This window comes from Crocuta crocuta, unplaced genomic scaffold (genome assembly GCF_008692635.1).
Source record: "Crocuta crocuta isolate KB4526 unplaced genomic scaffold, BGI_CrCroc_1.0 scaffold36, whole genome shotgun sequence".
Classification (NCBI taxonomy): domain Eukaryota; kingdom Metazoa; phylum Chordata; class Mammalia; order Carnivora; family Hyaenidae; genus Crocuta; species Crocuta crocuta.
This window is the reverse complement of record NW_027532203.1, coordinates 21,550,992-21,567,385: the sequence shown is the minus strand read 5'-3', so window position 1 is coordinate 21,567,385 and position 16,394 is coordinate 21,550,992. Positions and strand designations below refer to the sequence as shown.

The window sequence follows — 16,394 nt, the reverse complement described above, 5'->3', positions numbered from 1 at the left end:
ACTTCTTCAGAAGAGGGTAATTCCTTCTAGGAAGGAACTTCCTGACCACCCTCATCAGGTGTTAAGGTCTTGTTTATTCTCTGTTCCAAACACATTTAGATAAATATTTGCTCACCCATCCCTAGCAGAGTTCATAACGGAAATCCTGAAGTCTTGGTTGTAGAATCAGGACATAACTTCAGTGTTACTGTTTATAGACCCACCCCTTGTTGAGTCTACAGTGTATACTGTGCTTATCTAGGAGACCAAGAGTAGCTTCCAGATCCTTCTTGCTGTGTTCTTATTCTGTTTTGTACTTGACACTTTCTATTCAGCACCAGATCTGTGGGACACAAACCTTTCTGTCAAGGTAGCCATAAGGGGCTCTGAGTCATACAAAACTGAGATCTAATACTGTGTTGGTTTGTTGTTTATCTTTAAAATGGGACTGTCACATCTTCTTTATAGGGTCTCTGTAAGGACTCAAAGCATTATTTGTGTAAAATACATAGTTTTGTATATATGCCCAAAGCTTAGTAAATGATGATTCTCCTGGCTTTGATTTTTACTTTGGTGTGATGTGTTTGATTCTGAAGACATTTGACGTCAACAAAATATCTTTAAAAAATCTGGAATTTCTTGAGGTTATAATATATATAAACAAATTCTATAACTAGATAAAGAATTACTTTTTTTTAGTCATTCTTGAATGACTTAGCATACTTAAATGCTATGATTGAATTTGTAGGTAGTATCCAAAGGGTACCTTTTCTTAAAAAAAAAATGAAGATGTGTTCAGTTTTGAGGGGGAAACAATGAACCACATGATCTGAAGTTTTTCCTCCATGAGCTGTGAATCAGCTAGAGTCAGGAGCGGGTAAATCATAGTTGAAGAAGAAGGAGTTAATGATCTCAGATATCTGAAATTGAAGGAGTTAGGCTTTGGTATCCTGGCCTCTCCTTTCTGCCATGTCCAGTGGCCTCATTGTCTCTCCTTTTCCTTCTTAAAAACTCATTAGAAACTGATAATAACCATTATTTAAATACCAGACAGTGCATGTCACTAGTTTTCTCCCCTTGAAAACATTTGCATTTTCAACCTTATGTATAGGAATAGAAGGAAGATTCGTGCCCGATTAAAGGGATTTGAGCCTTTCTCATGTAGGGCAAGAAAATATTTAGAGTGAAAGAGAAGAAGCCCTTTCCTAACTTCTTCAAATTAGCCTCAGTAATGGTCAAATTTTGTTTTTCTTTTCTATAGATGACAATTTTTGAACCTGTCCAATTTAAAAGATAAGCAGATTCATATACAAGCATGGATGCTTTAAAAGTGATGCATGCTAAAAAGACTAAGAATCAATTCTAGGACAGGTGGCAAATGTAATGTTACATGCAAGTCCAGATATAGAACTGCACAGCTTGTTACTTAGCTCCAATAACTATGAAGTTAAGATAACATTATTAAGTATAAAATATGAAAAAATAAGACCACAAATGTGAATATATTTTAAAAGCACATAACACCCGGTGAGCCTGGGTAGTTCAGTTGATTAAGCAACTGACTCTTGACTTTGGGTCAGGTCATGATCTCGCAGTTTGTGGGTTTGTGCCCCACACCAGGCTCCAAGCTCACAGCACAGAGCCTGCTTGGGATCTCTCTCTCCTCTCTCTGCTCCTCCCCTGCTTATTCTCTCTCTCTCTCCCTCTCAAAATGAATAATTAAACTTAAAAAAATAAAAGCACATAACACCTATGAGACTGAAGCAATGGAGTTCTTATGAATCACAAACCATTATGTCTACCAGCAGTGTGAATATTTGAGAATATCAGGAACAGTTCTTCTTACTTACCATTTGAAAGTAAGTGAAAAGACAGTAAGCTGGTGTTTTGCTGCAGTAAATACTATTTATTTAGGTAATTTGGGCAGTAAAATTACACAGTCACAATAATTGCTTTAATGACCCACTTGGGGTTTTTTGGCACAAAGAAATTGTTTCCAATAAAAAGGAATTTATTAAATAGAACTCAATATTTTTAGATGAGCCCATTTAGATGAGTTTGTTTACATTTTTTGGATAAATCACAAGAAAATCATAAGAAATGGTGTTGATTATTGTCAAGGGTAAAGTTGAGACTACTGAAACGATGAATACTGCAGTATGATTAAATTAGATTTCTTGTTTATTTTGATTCTAAGGGCCTTTTGTTAATTTAAGTTCAATCTTTTGCCTTGATTGGAATTGTGCTTATGTGGCTATATCTAGTGAATGTATTTCTAGATATGCATGCAGGTCTTACAAATTTCACCTATATTTGAAAAATGCAGCACTCTCATTTATGTATATTTGTGAGTGTTTGTGGCAATAAGCAAACTTTTTAAAATAATTAGCTTGTGGAATAGAAATGTAATAATATAATGCATGCTTCAGTAGCACATCTACTAAAATTGAAACGATATAGAGATTAACATGGCCCTCACATAAGGATGACCTGCAAATTCATGAAGCATTCCATATTTAAAAAGAAGAAATGTAAGAATATAAATAGTCATATTAAACTTCTAGCTTTTTTTTCCCTAGACATTTGGCCATTAGCCCTATATATATTCCACGTATCAAAGAGGTGCAAAATTGTGGGAATATTTTACATTTAAAACAGCAGGTAAGACTTCTTACAAACTTTGGAGTTTTTAAAGACTCTAGTCTGTTATTATACTGATCTCTCTGCAAGTAACTGTTTACACAAAGAGAGGGTTAATCGTTCACTTATTCAATATGTATTGAGCACATGCTGAGCCCCAGTCCCTGACCGTAAGAAATGCAAGGTTTAAGGAAAATGACAAAAAGACAGTGGTTACAGATTAGATCAATGTTCTGTGACATTGTGACATGAGGCACATTATCCAATGATTTTAGGGAGTCAAGAAGAACTTTCAAGAAGCAAAGTTTAAAATGAAAAACAAGGAGGAAGAGGACATGAAATCATGGTAAGAGCTTTAGGTAGAAGTTAAAGATTGCAAAGTCTCAGAAGCATGAGAGAGAATGGTACCTTCAAGAAAGTGTGTAAAATTGAAGGGGATGTGGCAGTTTGAGGCTGATGAGGATAAGGAGCTAGGCCATGAGAGATCTTAATAATTGATCTAAGTAATTAGAACTGTATCCTGTGGCAATAACAATTCTTTGGAAGATAATAAGCAGGGAAATGTTATGACCAGGCTGGACCCTTAAAAGACCACTCAAGATGCCATATGGAAAATGAATTATTGGGTCTAGAAGTTGAAATGAAGGATAAAGTTCTTTAAGGCTGTGAAATTTGGGAAAGAATATTGGTAACCGGAAATGAGATCATGTACTGGTGGTACAAAGAAATACACACATTTCAAAGATGCTACTAATGGAGGTAGAATCAAAAAGTCTTTATGAGAGATTGGAAGAAGGAAATAAGAAATAAGTAAAAGCAAACTGATGCCCCGGTTTCCTGTTAAAGCAACTGGGTTCATAAATGGTAGTGTTCAATGAAATGGGTAGGGTTTTAAGAAGGATAGTTTATTAGTCAGGTTAATTCTACTTGTTACAACAAACAGTCCTCAAAGCTTAGTGACCAAACACTGAGCATATTTTGTGTTGCTCATCACACAGTTTAGTAACAATTATTATTATTAAAAGACAGTTTCCCTAGTTGCACCTCAGGGATCTGGGTTCCTTCTATCATGTGGTTCTGCTGTTTCAGAGTCCTTTGATTCCATTTGCCCTGGTGGAAGAGAGAAAGAGGTTTTTATGATTATCATTTGAAGGCATTGTGTTTTTTAAGTAGCATTTACCTTTATCCTCACTAATACATAAGTAGAGTGCTACTATAACAACCACCTGTAGCATATGGCAAGGAATAACAGTCCTGCAGCAAGAGAAAGGAACCTGACATTGGAGATGGAAAATCCTGGCCATGTACTGTAGTGGCAGAAAGTTTGGAAAAACTCTTTCCTGTAATAACTTGGGAAATAGACTATACATCCCCCAAGTGAACTAGCAGCTCTAGGTAGAATTTTTCAGATAAAACCCAGTTGTGTGTAATTGGTGTTAGTGATTGCCTTGAGTAAGCAATGCGATGAAAATAAGACTTTAGGAAACAACTGGCTTCCAAAACACTTGGCTAAAGGTAAGGAACAAGGTGATACTGTCAGTAGAGGTATGTGAGGGGTAAAAGGAGATGTTAAAACATGAGAGGATAAAAAGGAATATATAAGTGATCCACAGTGCCTCATTTCCATTGGGGATTATAGGGAATCCTGCCTTACACCATATTTCAGCTCTAACTTCACTTCTAATCCTAAAAACAACAACAACAACAAAACACTATAACTTATTATAAATTCCCATGAAGTTAAATTTTAAGCTGCTTCAATGCTAGGGTTGTATTCTACTTCTGCGTGTTCCCCAGGGCTAAAAGCAGATTTGAACACAAGTGAATGCAATATATATTTTATTGATGTTTAACCACTATACACATTGAGATTGCTTAATTGGGAAATGAGATTCTGAAAAAAATACATGGTATTAGGTTTCAGAAATAGGAATCTAGGATATAAATTAGAAAAGAAAAAAAACCCTATTTCCCAGAATTTTGATGAACGTTACCAGGGAATTTTTAGAATGTTCTTGCACAATTATTTTTAATTTTAGTTTCCGGGCCACTAACAATCTCCTTAGTTATAAATATGTACTGTGCGGATTATAAAGCTGCATAGTTATATTATGTAATAAAATAACTTAGGTATTTCCATATCTGTATGTTTATATTAACTTTTTATTAATAATATGTATACTAATCAACTACTACAAGTGTCTTTATTTATATTATTGCCTGACTTTAATATTAATTATCTAATCCTGACATAGCCTAGGAAGATAGGCTAGGAAGATACATTTATTTTTACTTTGTGATAGATCTGGAATTACAGTTCAGTTTCTCTGCTTCCCAGTTCAAGGATCTTGCCCTATATAAGCTCAATCAATGCATTTGTGACATTTGCCTACAAAGTATTTAGTTCATAGAGTCTTGCCAGTTTTTGTGTCTTCCTTCCTTTTCCTGGTTTATTTGTAATCTTTGAAAAGAAAAATAATCTCACCTAAATAGATTCAACACATCCGTCTAATATTTATTTGGTAGATAGATTATAGGTGGTGAGGATTTGGGGCACCTGGGTGGCTCAGTCGGTTAAGCATCCAGCTTCGGCTCAGGTCATGATCTCATGGTTCATGGGTTCGAGCCCTGCATTGAGCTCTGTGCTGACCACTAGCTCAGAGCCTGAAGCCTGCTTCAGATTCTGTGTCTCCCTCTCTCTCTGACCCTCCCCTGCTCACACACACTCTCTCTCTCTCTCTCTCTCAGAAATAAGTAAAACATTAAAAAAAAAAAATAGATGGTGAGGACTTGAGGGCCACTTTTTCCTGAGAAACCCATTCAAGTTGCCTGAAACTTTTTTCACTCTACAGGGCTGGCATGTAAGGTCTTGATTTTGTGTCCTATCTCAGGTTTTCTGGGAACCACACTGCAGTGGCTGAATCTTAGAAGCACCACTGCTCTTAGCAATAACATTCTGTTGGTAAGGGGGGACTAGTAAGGTCAGTGTCTTCTCTGTGACCCTGAAATCACCCAGTGTTATTTGTCATATGCAATTGCCCACATGCAAAGCTGACTGGCCACAGAAGAATGAGTGCTGTAGGTAAAACTACTGGATTGGTTATCATGGAAACAGTTCCAAACTATAGCAAATTTTAATATCCAGAGATTGTATCTATAATTATAAATTATAAAAGTGCATGCTCTTAGCCTAAGTTATAATATGGTAACTATTCTTATTTTAGTTATGACCAATCTACGTTTTAATCATCTCTTCTGTTGTCAAATTGCAGGTAATGACCTGTTCTTTTCATGAAGATAAGATAAAATATGCCTTTGGGCACAAAAAGAAAGGAACACGGTCTAATGAGGAATTCAAATGAATGGTACTGGGCTGTTGAGTTTATACCCAATTCTGTGTTCTAAATGTCGTTCTTAGTGGTCGTATATTTTCAAACATTATTTTTAAATTATGAAAAAAAAGATAATTAGTTGTCAGTTGGAGATATTTCCAAGTTTTTCATACTAGTTTTGAACTAGATCTTACACCCAATTTTAAAATACTTTAAAGCAGTGCTTATATTGGAGTTAATCTTTCCCAGAGAATATTAAGACTCCAGGAAAGGAATGTCCCTTAGGAGTATAACACATGATTTCAATTAAGGAGATCTGGGCTGATTAGAAGGTGTGCATTTTACAGTTGATCCAGCATTAGATAGCTATGTATTTTCTTGAGACAAATCATTTTAATTTCTCCATGTCCATTTTATCACCTATAAAATGGAAAAACAATGCCTGTACCTTCTGTGGGAATTCTAGGGTGTCACATGTGCATATTCAATAGAATAAATATTTGGAAAATATAATCTCATTTAACAAGCCCAAGATTTATGATTATCCTATGTATCATCATAATTCACTAGCCATTGTGGACCTGGGGTACTTTGAAATGTGGTACACTTTATTTTTTCTTTTCTTTTTAGTTTCTATTTTCAAAATTGGCTCACAGCTTGGATATATTTGAGTAAAGCAGCTTTTCCTTATGGCCCCAATCATATGGCTCTTGAGCATATAGAGAAGAGTGTGAAAGAAGAGGGTGGGAAAGCATAACATCAAATATTCAAACTCCCTAGAGTTTTCTTGGCTTGAAGTAAGTTGTCTCTAAAAAGTAAAAGGGTGGCGGGGGGTTGGGGGGTAGGAAAGAAAGGAAAAAGACCAGAGTCTTTTCCCTTGTCTATTAAGACGTTTTCTATGATAAGATTTACCTCCCTCAGTTTTTTTGTTTTTAATTTTCATTAAGTGCCTCTAAGAAATTAGATTAAACTTTATTAATCTCTACTGAGCTCTAATTGACTTTGTACATACAATCTCATGCAGGTATCCGCCTTTAAAGAGAAGAATGCCACCCCCCATGCTTTCTTTTATTAAACGCCATGTTTAAGATTCTGCTTTTCATTTATGTCACCTGTTAATGGGTATGGGCTCACAGAAAGGATTATTGAAGGGAATGCACCCTGTTTGGGCTTAAGTAGCTCAGGGAAGCAAACCTAGCAAGTAGCATTCTGTTTCTTAGATAATGGTGCCATCTTCCTGGCACTTATGGAGACAATGAAATATTCATGAGTTTCTTAAAGGCTTTAGAAAGAATATGTGCTGGAATGGAACATTAATGAGCCAGTCTCCTCTGGTTTCATGCCAGGCAGGGGCTGTTAAATAATTAAGGTGTGACAAGCCAGAGTTTACACAGGAGGAGGTGGAAAGAAGTAGTCCTTCAGCCTTGGAAATGTTCCCCTGCCATATTGAAATGAGGACCCATCTGGTCCAAGTTCTCTTATGTTCCTTGGAGTATTCTCTTTAAAAACCCCATGGTACCCAGTGCATTGAAATGTTTTGCTAAAAACCTGCTGAAGGAACATTGAACTCCTTCAAACATGTTTGGAAATCATTCAATTAGCCTTTATTGAGTGTGACAATTACTGAGTTAGCCAATGGGGGGAAAGACAGGACAATTGTACCTCGAATTCCCTACCTTTTAATAACCTTGGACTAATTGGAAATCTATGGGAAAAAAACTAGTCTGTGGTCAGTTGTTGAATTCTGTAGAGCTCTAAATGGTAAAAGGAGAGATACATTGAGGACTATTGAGTCAAGAGTTTTTCATGGGTTCTGGGGGGCTTATCTTGGGACTTGGAGTAGATATTAGATTTATAAGAACAGAGGAGAAAATAAGGGTTCATCTTAGGAGGAATAAGAAAATGAACAAAAGTGTAGTGAAAGGAATGCACAGAACTTGAAGAAAGTGAAAATATGCTGTGATGCTCTGTCATCAGTAGACATGTGGGAAATAACATTCCTATTTCTTACAAAAATAGATAAATAAATAGAGCCTATGTTCTATTTGGGTAAATGTTGGCTCACCATGGCATTCAGAATCTGTGATGGTAAGGTGGCCTCTGAGGAGAGACAGACTCAGTCTTCCAGCAAAGTAGACAAATTGAACTCTGAGGAGTTTTTATGTGTGTGGATCTTTCATATCAGATCATGAAAGCAGACATTTTCGCAGCTTTACATTAAATATGCAAAATCTCATGGTTCTTTCATAAGAGAAAATATTCATGCTGCTTCCCTTGGTCACCCATACATTATCCTCAGAGTTGTCAGTTTGCAGCTTTCTATGCAAGGCTAGGCTTCAGAGGTATTAAATGGCTGCATTTGCCTGTTTATTTTTTTGCCTTCACTTAAACAAGTAAGCTCCCACTCTGCACCGAATACAAAGTTTCAAAATTCCATGTTTATCTCCATCTCTCTGGCTTACAAACTAGTTCAGAGAAATAGGCAAATAAGGACATTTAATAAAAGTCACGCTTAGTATTACAAAGAAACCACAGCTACTGTTTTGGTCAATTTCTATTTAACTTTTTATTTTTACCCTATATAGCATATAAAATTTATGTACGCATATATATACATATATATGTATTTGGTATAATTGTCATCCTACCAAATACACAGTTTATATCTTAATTTTTCCCTTGTGTTATGTTAGAAAATATTTCCTAAAAAAATATGTCATTTTCGAGCTATACTTAATCTCCACATAACATACCATAATTTATTAAAATATTCTTTACTCTTGGCTATTTGCATGTTCATAATATTTTATTTTTGCAATTAACACTTTGATAAACACCACTTGACATCAGTGTATAATTCAGTGCTTATTTTCTCAGAGTAAATTCCCAGATGTAACATATCTGGATCAAAATGTATCAGCATTTTTAGTGATTTGGGCTTATTTGCCAAACTGGTCCCATGAAAATACCAACTTCTCGTCCATTCAGTGAATGAGAAGGCACATCTATTTCATAAAAGATTCATTGTCAACTTGAATATAATCTTTTAGAGAGATCTTATCAGTTTGATAAGTGAAAATGGCATTGTTTTTATTGACTTTGTTATGAAGTTGAACATTTTATTTCGTGGATATTTGTGAAGAGTTTGTATGTATATGTATGTGAGTTGTTTCATCATAACCTTTGCTCACTTTTCTATTTTTATAAGTAGGTTCCATAACTATTAACAACAATTATTATTTTTATGGTGCTCATAAAACTTCTAATAATGATAAATGTGGTTTGAAAATGAAAGAATTATACTCAGCACTTCTTTACTCCAAGATCCATATATCATAGAGATAAAATTGGAATCTTGTGGCTTTTTAAAAACACATTTTAAAATAGATTCAAGTCACTAGGCATGAGCTTTAGCGGCTGATCACTTTCTTCTAAAAACGGATTTGATTTTCAAGCCCCAAATCTATTTGTTCATCTTCATCACTTTCTAACACTGAAGCTTCCACTTGATAAGAGCTACTGAAATTCAGACACAAACTTCTGGAAGAAAATGCTCTCTTTGTTTGTTTTATGTTTTGGGTTTTTTTTAAGTAACAGCAAATGATACAGTTCATTATATTAGGGAGAAAGAGTTATTCTTTAAGTGCATGGAAATATTTATTTTTAAATAATATTTATTTATTTATTTTTTTATGTCTTTATCTTAAAAGACAGAGACAGAGAGTGAGCAGGGGAGGGACAGAGAGAGAGGGAGACACAGAATCCGAAACAGGCTCCAGGCTGTGAGCTGTCAGCACAAAGCCCACCACAGGGCTCCAACCCACGGACTGTGAGATCATGACCTGAGCTGAAGTGAGATGCTCAATCGACTGAGCCACCCAGGCTCCCCTTAATAAACATAATTTTATTTTGGTAGTCTTTAGCTTACTCATTCATTTTCTTTCCTCCCACTGGTTAGGGGGTAAGAGCACCCCTTGTCCAGAGGTATAATCTCACTCTTAAATTACATTCTTCCTTTTCCCCCTTAGTCCTTCATGAGGTATAGTTCTTTTCTCTCTGGCTCTCTATGGCTCTCTCTCTCTCCCCCTCCCTTCCCTCCCTCTCTCTCTCTCTCTTTTTCCCTCTCTGTCCCTCTCTCTTTTTTGCTAATCCTTCAGTGTAACAATCTTACTTCCATCAGTTTTTCCTATATCATTCACAGCTTAATAAAACACAAAACTTTTCTTTCTTCTGGAGAAAGGAGGGTTCTGCCCTTAAAATACCATGCATATTTTTATTTTAATAAAACCTAATAGGTAGAGTTGGGAAACAGAAACCTTATCCTAGAGTGAGCTGAATCATTCATTATAATGCAGCAAAAAGTACATATACAAAGTAAATAATATATAATAATCTATACAATTCATAAAATGTTACATTTAAAATAACATTTTATATATTTAATATGTATGTTAAATGGTTTAATATTAAAAGAGCTTCTGTTTAGCCTCATGAATACAATCCTCGATGGGTACAACCTAACAGCATTGTTATGATCTAATATCTCATTATTACAAGAGTTTAAAAAGTTGTCAGTTGTCAGTGAAATTAAGTCTCAGGCCCATGGGAGCAAGACTGGCTGCATACAAATCTAAGGAGCTCTCTCTGTCTTGGGGTAGCACAGATCAGCCTTGGTTTAGCCAGTATGGAGGGAGTGATAGTTTGGGAGGTATGAATAGAAAGATTCCCACACTTATTGCCTCTTAAAAATGCCCACTGTTGGGGCACCTGAGTGGCTCAGTTAGTTAAGCGTCCGACTTCAGCTCAGGTCATGATCTCACAGTTTGTGGGTTCGAGCCCCACGTCAGGCTCTGTGCTCACAGCTAGCCCAGAGCCTGGAGCCTGTTTCAGATTCTGTGTCTCCCTCTCTCTCTGTCCCTCCCCTGCTCACACTGTCTCTCTCTCTCTCTCTTAGAAATAAATAAAAAACATTTTTAAAAAAATGCCCACTCTCAATGGGAATGTCAAACACACAGATGAAAATGTAATCATATTCATGAAGAAACAATTACACATGAAAAAAGGCACCCTCATGACCAATTTGCTCTGAAGGAGAACTCCCCTACAGGTGGATTAATGCAGGAATCCACATAAAGAAGAATGCATTAGTGATAGTTACTCAAGTAACTCCTTGTAATCCAGTTTTCTCCATAAGGCAGAATTCCGTGGACAGACTTGATGGGATGCCTGCATCTGATGAAAGGCGGTGGAAGAGCTGGCCCTGTGGTTGCTTCCAGTGATTACTGGTCATTGGCAGTCAGCACAGCTTCTGGGTTTCCCTAAGCTTAAAATGAGGCTTCTCTCAGTCCTGAGATGGTTTTTCTCCATCTCCTTGCTCCTACTCCATTCTTTGTTGTTCCTTCTTCATTTCTGGCTTTTACCCAAATCCTCATTTCTGTGCACAAGGTCCCCCTTGCTTGACTACGTGCCCACCTGAATTTTGCTCAATCTTCTCAAGTGGACCAGAGCTCTACCTATTTCCTATTCCTGAAAATTTGGCTGCTTATGTCCAACCTCACAACTTTTGGCCAAACTTCTCAACTTTCCCATCAGAAGGTCTCTGGAGTCTGATTATTTCACGGCATCTCCACAAACGCCACTCTCATTTAAACCACCATTGTTACTCTCCTAGTAGGATTCAGAGTCTCTGAAATGGTCACTCTGTTTCCTCCCTGCCCTGTGACAATCTGAAAGATCCCTACCCTCTTACCCCCATCATTCTGTCCAGTCAGAGTGGCCTCCTCAGTATTCCTCAAACTTGCCAACAAACTCCTGTATTTGGGTCTTTGCACTCTTTGTTTCTCTGCCTGGGAGGTTTTCCCTAGAAATCCCCCTGACCAGGGGTACTGGCATGGCTCAGATAATACCTCACGACCATTTTTCATATTCCTTAGACATATTAGCAGGAATTCTATCCCTTGCCTTCTTGTATGAAATAATAACCTATCTGTATTCCCTTTCCTTGCTCATCTTTTATCATAATATGTTTCATCTTTGGACAGAGCATATTTTGTTCTTCATATCTTCTTGTAGAATGCATTCTCCATGAAGACCTTAACCTTTTTTAAATTTGTACTACTTAATCTCCCAGTGCTTAAAAAAGTGCCTGGCACAAAATGGCCCAGTAATAACTAAGTGGTGAATGAAGGAAGGTATGGAAGAATAAATGCATATATTGTGTTTCTACCTCTGTCTTACTTCATTGTATTGGAAGTAATACCTCAGGCCCCTCAAACATTTAAATATTAGGGAAAATTCTATCTTACTCTCAGTGTAGTTTTCCAGGAAGAAAAATAAATACATAGAACAATTTGCTACGTACAAAGTCACCATACACCTAATAGGTAAGAGAAGTATTCCTGGGATGGTATATGTATTTATCATACACCATCTCATCCTGCTCATTGAGCAACTTAGAAAGGATGTGAATGAAGTTAGTAGTGAAGGAAATGAGACGATTGGAAACCAAAATCAGGAAAGGATGAAGTTAGTCACATAACTGCAGGCACATGTTGCACATCCAGCTTGAACTGTCCCAGTTTAAAGGCAAAGAAGGAATATAGATCAGCTCAAGTTTTACAGTATCTGTGAAGTCAAAACAATACCAGGCATGTGATTTGCTAGCATTCCATATTTGTCCTTATGAAAGACTTTTATATTGTAAATTCTTGGATTGTTTCCTGTTTTCCCTGACAAGTGGTGTGGTTCATGATGGCAACTAAGCTATTTTATCCTCATTGCCTGGTACACAGTTTGATTTTAATATTTTAGAACAAAGGAATTAATGAGTGAATGAGCAAAGGTTAAATTTAGAGGATCAAGACATTTTAGGGCCTGTACTGAGACGAGGTGCTTAATGAAACTGGAGTGGGTGACCCAGGATAGGTCAGCCTCAGGTTTGGGTTAATTGTGGGTATATCGACAAGTTGCAAAGACAGTAGAAATATATTGAATAAGCCTCAAATAATTGAATGGCTTTCTGCTCTGTAATGCAAGTCTGGCCAGCTCAAAGGAAGCTCTGATTCTAAAAAGCAGTATATTGATGTGCCAGATCTTAATGAAGGAGTTAAAGTTTATAAGCATTGTTCTTATTTTGGAATTTTTGGGCGCACTAACAATGTTTCAGTTGCTAAGTACTACCTATCCAGAAACAGTGGCCTTGGATTTAGGATGGGTATCTTAACTCTAATCCTGACTTTTTTCCTCAAGGCAGAGGAAGCTAGGCAGCTTCAATTTTGATTACCTTCATTTATTATTAATTTATTGATAACTTACCTTTTAGCAAGCATTTTCTAGATATTCGAGATAAAGTGAAAAATCCATACCCTGTCCTCACATAGCTCAAATTCAAATTCAAATGACATTGAAAATTTGTAACTTTTCTGTAGCTTATGGGATAATTGCTTAGGGAACTCTGCAGCCTTCTAGGTAGCTGCCAGTCAACAAAGCTGACTATTGATTGTGTTTCAACTTCAGGATGCTAACTTAAATCAGAGCCTTTCTTCTTCCCTTACAGTTGGCCTGTCACAGTCAGACTGCCTGGATTTAACCCTGAGAATCAGCCTTCTGGTGAGATGTCTTATCATTTGTAGGATCCTTTTGGATGTTCTAAGCACTGTCCTATTCTAGATCATTCCCCTGCCCTCCTAGTCTGCTTTCTCTATTGCCTCAGTAGATAGTACAGTTTTCTACACTTGAAAGGCTGGATTGAATTCAGCAGAATTTAGCCTTGATACTCCTCAGGAACATGACCTTGCAAAATTATTTCATCTCTCTAATCCCCAGTCTGTAAATAGGAATGATATGCCTTTTTCTTAGTTTCTGTAACAAAGATGAGTCATAATTTTATCACAATGCCTGTCATAGGGGCTCCTATTTCCTTTCTCAATTCCTGTGAACAGATGTATAGCCAGTAAATTATGCCTGAAGGAAAGAAGTAGAAGCCTAGAAAACTGAAAGAGTCCATTGAATTTTTCAATTGAGATGATTCCTCTGGAGAGTATGCTTAAGTAAGTTATTGAAAGCAGTAATTTGTTAGTAATATTTGGGACAGAGTGACCTTGGGAAATGTACATGGTGGAGTAGTTTTCGTAATCACCCCTGGTTATTGTATTCATTTCACACTCAAGATGCAGTGACCTACATTCTATATTACAAATAAATATACAGTAACTAAGAGTCACCACTACTATTGTTTTTAATTCAAATCTATCAAACTGCTATAGTACCCAGTGTAAAATATTAAGCAATTAAACATAAAACTACAGACAAAAGCTTTTCTGGAAAGAAGGAAAAAGATAATTTCTCTAGTTTTTCTTTGAATAATGCCAGTTTCTTTCTGTGTGTATTTTTGAATAGCACTGAAGTTCGGGGTGCCATTGTACTCTTTAACTGTCGATTTGCATTCGAAATCCTCCAAAGAGTGTCGTCTAAAGTGCCAATTTAGTTATATTTTTATTCAGTCAATCCCCCACACTAGCTCACACTTGCTGTTCCTGAGGCCTTTATTAAGGTTATAAAATGCTTTGACCTTCATAAAAGGCACAGTGACTTCCCTTGAGGTCCAAAGCATTAATGATGAGGTGAAATGCAAAATCATTATCTGAAGGCAGCATCTCTCCTACTACAGAAGCTATTCAAATCATCCGATTGAAAGGCAAACCTATCCAAAAGCTAATAAAGAATTCTCCCTGGCAGTTGAAATATTGGACAAATTGCTTTTCAAACTATGATAGAATGTTAACTGGGTGACAGCCAAATGATGCTGCTGGTTCACTATATTCCACCTCTGTAAGCTGGGTAATTGATAGTCTTTGGGGCTAGAGGTCACAAGTTGCTGGTGAGTTTGCAACGAGTAACTTCACTGTGGAAATGGAGCAGTGGTGTTTATTACTTGCCGTTGTTTCAGCACCAAAGGCTCTATGAGGGAAGCCATGCTTCTTTCAGAGTTGGTGTAACTTTTGCATTCAGGTGTTCATGAAAACTTGTAAGTGTATTGGTGGAAAATTGAATGCTGACAACATGGAAGAATGTCACTTATGTGAAAAGCAGCTTATAAAGACAGGGTCTTACCTTTTTCCCTTCTCAAACAGAAGGCTGTGTGCACCTATGTATGAAATACTCATAGGTGATGCTGGTGACAAATATAGGTTTCCAACAAAACCAATCTGTTTATTTTATACTAGATCTGAAGGCTATATTCAAAAAAAGCCTCGAGTATTTGAGACTGGAAAGCCCACCTTGACCAGTATTTACCATAGAAACTCATTTTCTGCATGATGAAAAAAGAGTTCTTCACGAATACATCAAAATCCAAATTCCATATAGTCTTTATATTTATTATGAAGGAGGTGTTCTTGGCCTCCTATTGCATAAGATGATGATTTGATATAAGATATTAGAGATAAAGAATGTCCTTGTAAAAAGGGCTCTAAAAATCAACTAGTTCATGGGTTCCCATCTAGTTTCTGAGTCCACAGAGGATCACCAGTCTATAAAAGTAGAAATGTAGGTTGATACTCATTTTCAGTATTTCATAAAAGTTGCTAGACATCATACATTTACAGGTTGATGTAAGGATCAACTTTATTTGCTTTTGACTGGCTTGATATCAACTCAGGACATAAGTAATGCTATTATCTGTGTTCTCACTACTATTCAGAAGCTCTGGTTAGCAGTAAAGTAATTCATGAGAAGTAGATAAAATCTGAATCTTCTATTCAGCTGGCCAACTAAACTTAACCCTTGATGACTATATAGTTCTTGATACTGTTAAAGCATTTTATCTAAACCAGGCATTAAAGCATAAGAAACAGAGCTGGTATTTGATTTGACAGCACATATACTAAAATTGGAATGATACAAAGATTAGCATGGCCCCTGAGCAAGGATGACATGCAAATTTGGGAAGAGTTCCACTGTTTTAAAAGGAAAGGCTATTCTGGGGCAACTGGGTGGTTCAGTCGGTTGAGTGTCTGACTTCGGCTCAGGTTGTGATCTCCCACAGTCCCTGAGTTCCAGCCCCACATCGGGCTCTGTTCTGGTGGTATGGAATTGCTTGAGATTATCTCTCTCTGCCCCTTCCCCACTTGGGCATGCTCTCTCTCTTTCTCTCTCTCTCAAAAATAAATACACTTTAAATTTTTTTTAAAAAAGCAAAGGATATTCTAACACACAAACTATTTTGTACTCAAATTTGCTAACTTGTAATATAGAATCTTCTATAAGCCAGTTGGACATTGGTCACTTGTAAAAATTTAAACCCTAATTATGACAGCTACATTAAAAAGTAATAATAATTAACTTCATTTGGTTTTAATTTTTAAATATTTGGAGAAGAAGTCTGTTTGGGGAGGGAATGAGGAAGAAGAGTGGGTGATCTCTTTATAAGTATAAAATAAAGGA

General features: G+C 36.6%; 1 long non-coding RNA gene, 1 other non-coding gene and 1 pseudogene across 2 annotated transcripts in view; all 3 read left to right on the top strand.

The window, feature by feature from the left end:
- The window catches only part of LOC144242650 (uncharacterized), a 162,752-nt gene that overhangs the window by 64,075 nt on the left and 82,283 nt on the right, over positions 1-16,394 (top strand). Inside the window, exon 2 of the long non-coding RNA XR_013338406.1 lies at positions 13,507-13,559. This is a non-coding gene — a long non-coding RNA (uncharacterized LOC144242650). The remainder of the gene's footprint in view (positions 1-13,506; positions 13,560-16,394) is intronic.
- LOC144242762 (U6 spliceosomal RNA) lies at positions 2,400-2,499 on the top strand (annotated as a pseudogene).
- Positions 15,811-15,914, top strand: LOC144242761 (U6 spliceosomal RNA). The gene has a single exon (XR_013338456.1). It is a non-coding gene; the product is annotated as a U6 spliceosomal RNA (small nuclear RNA).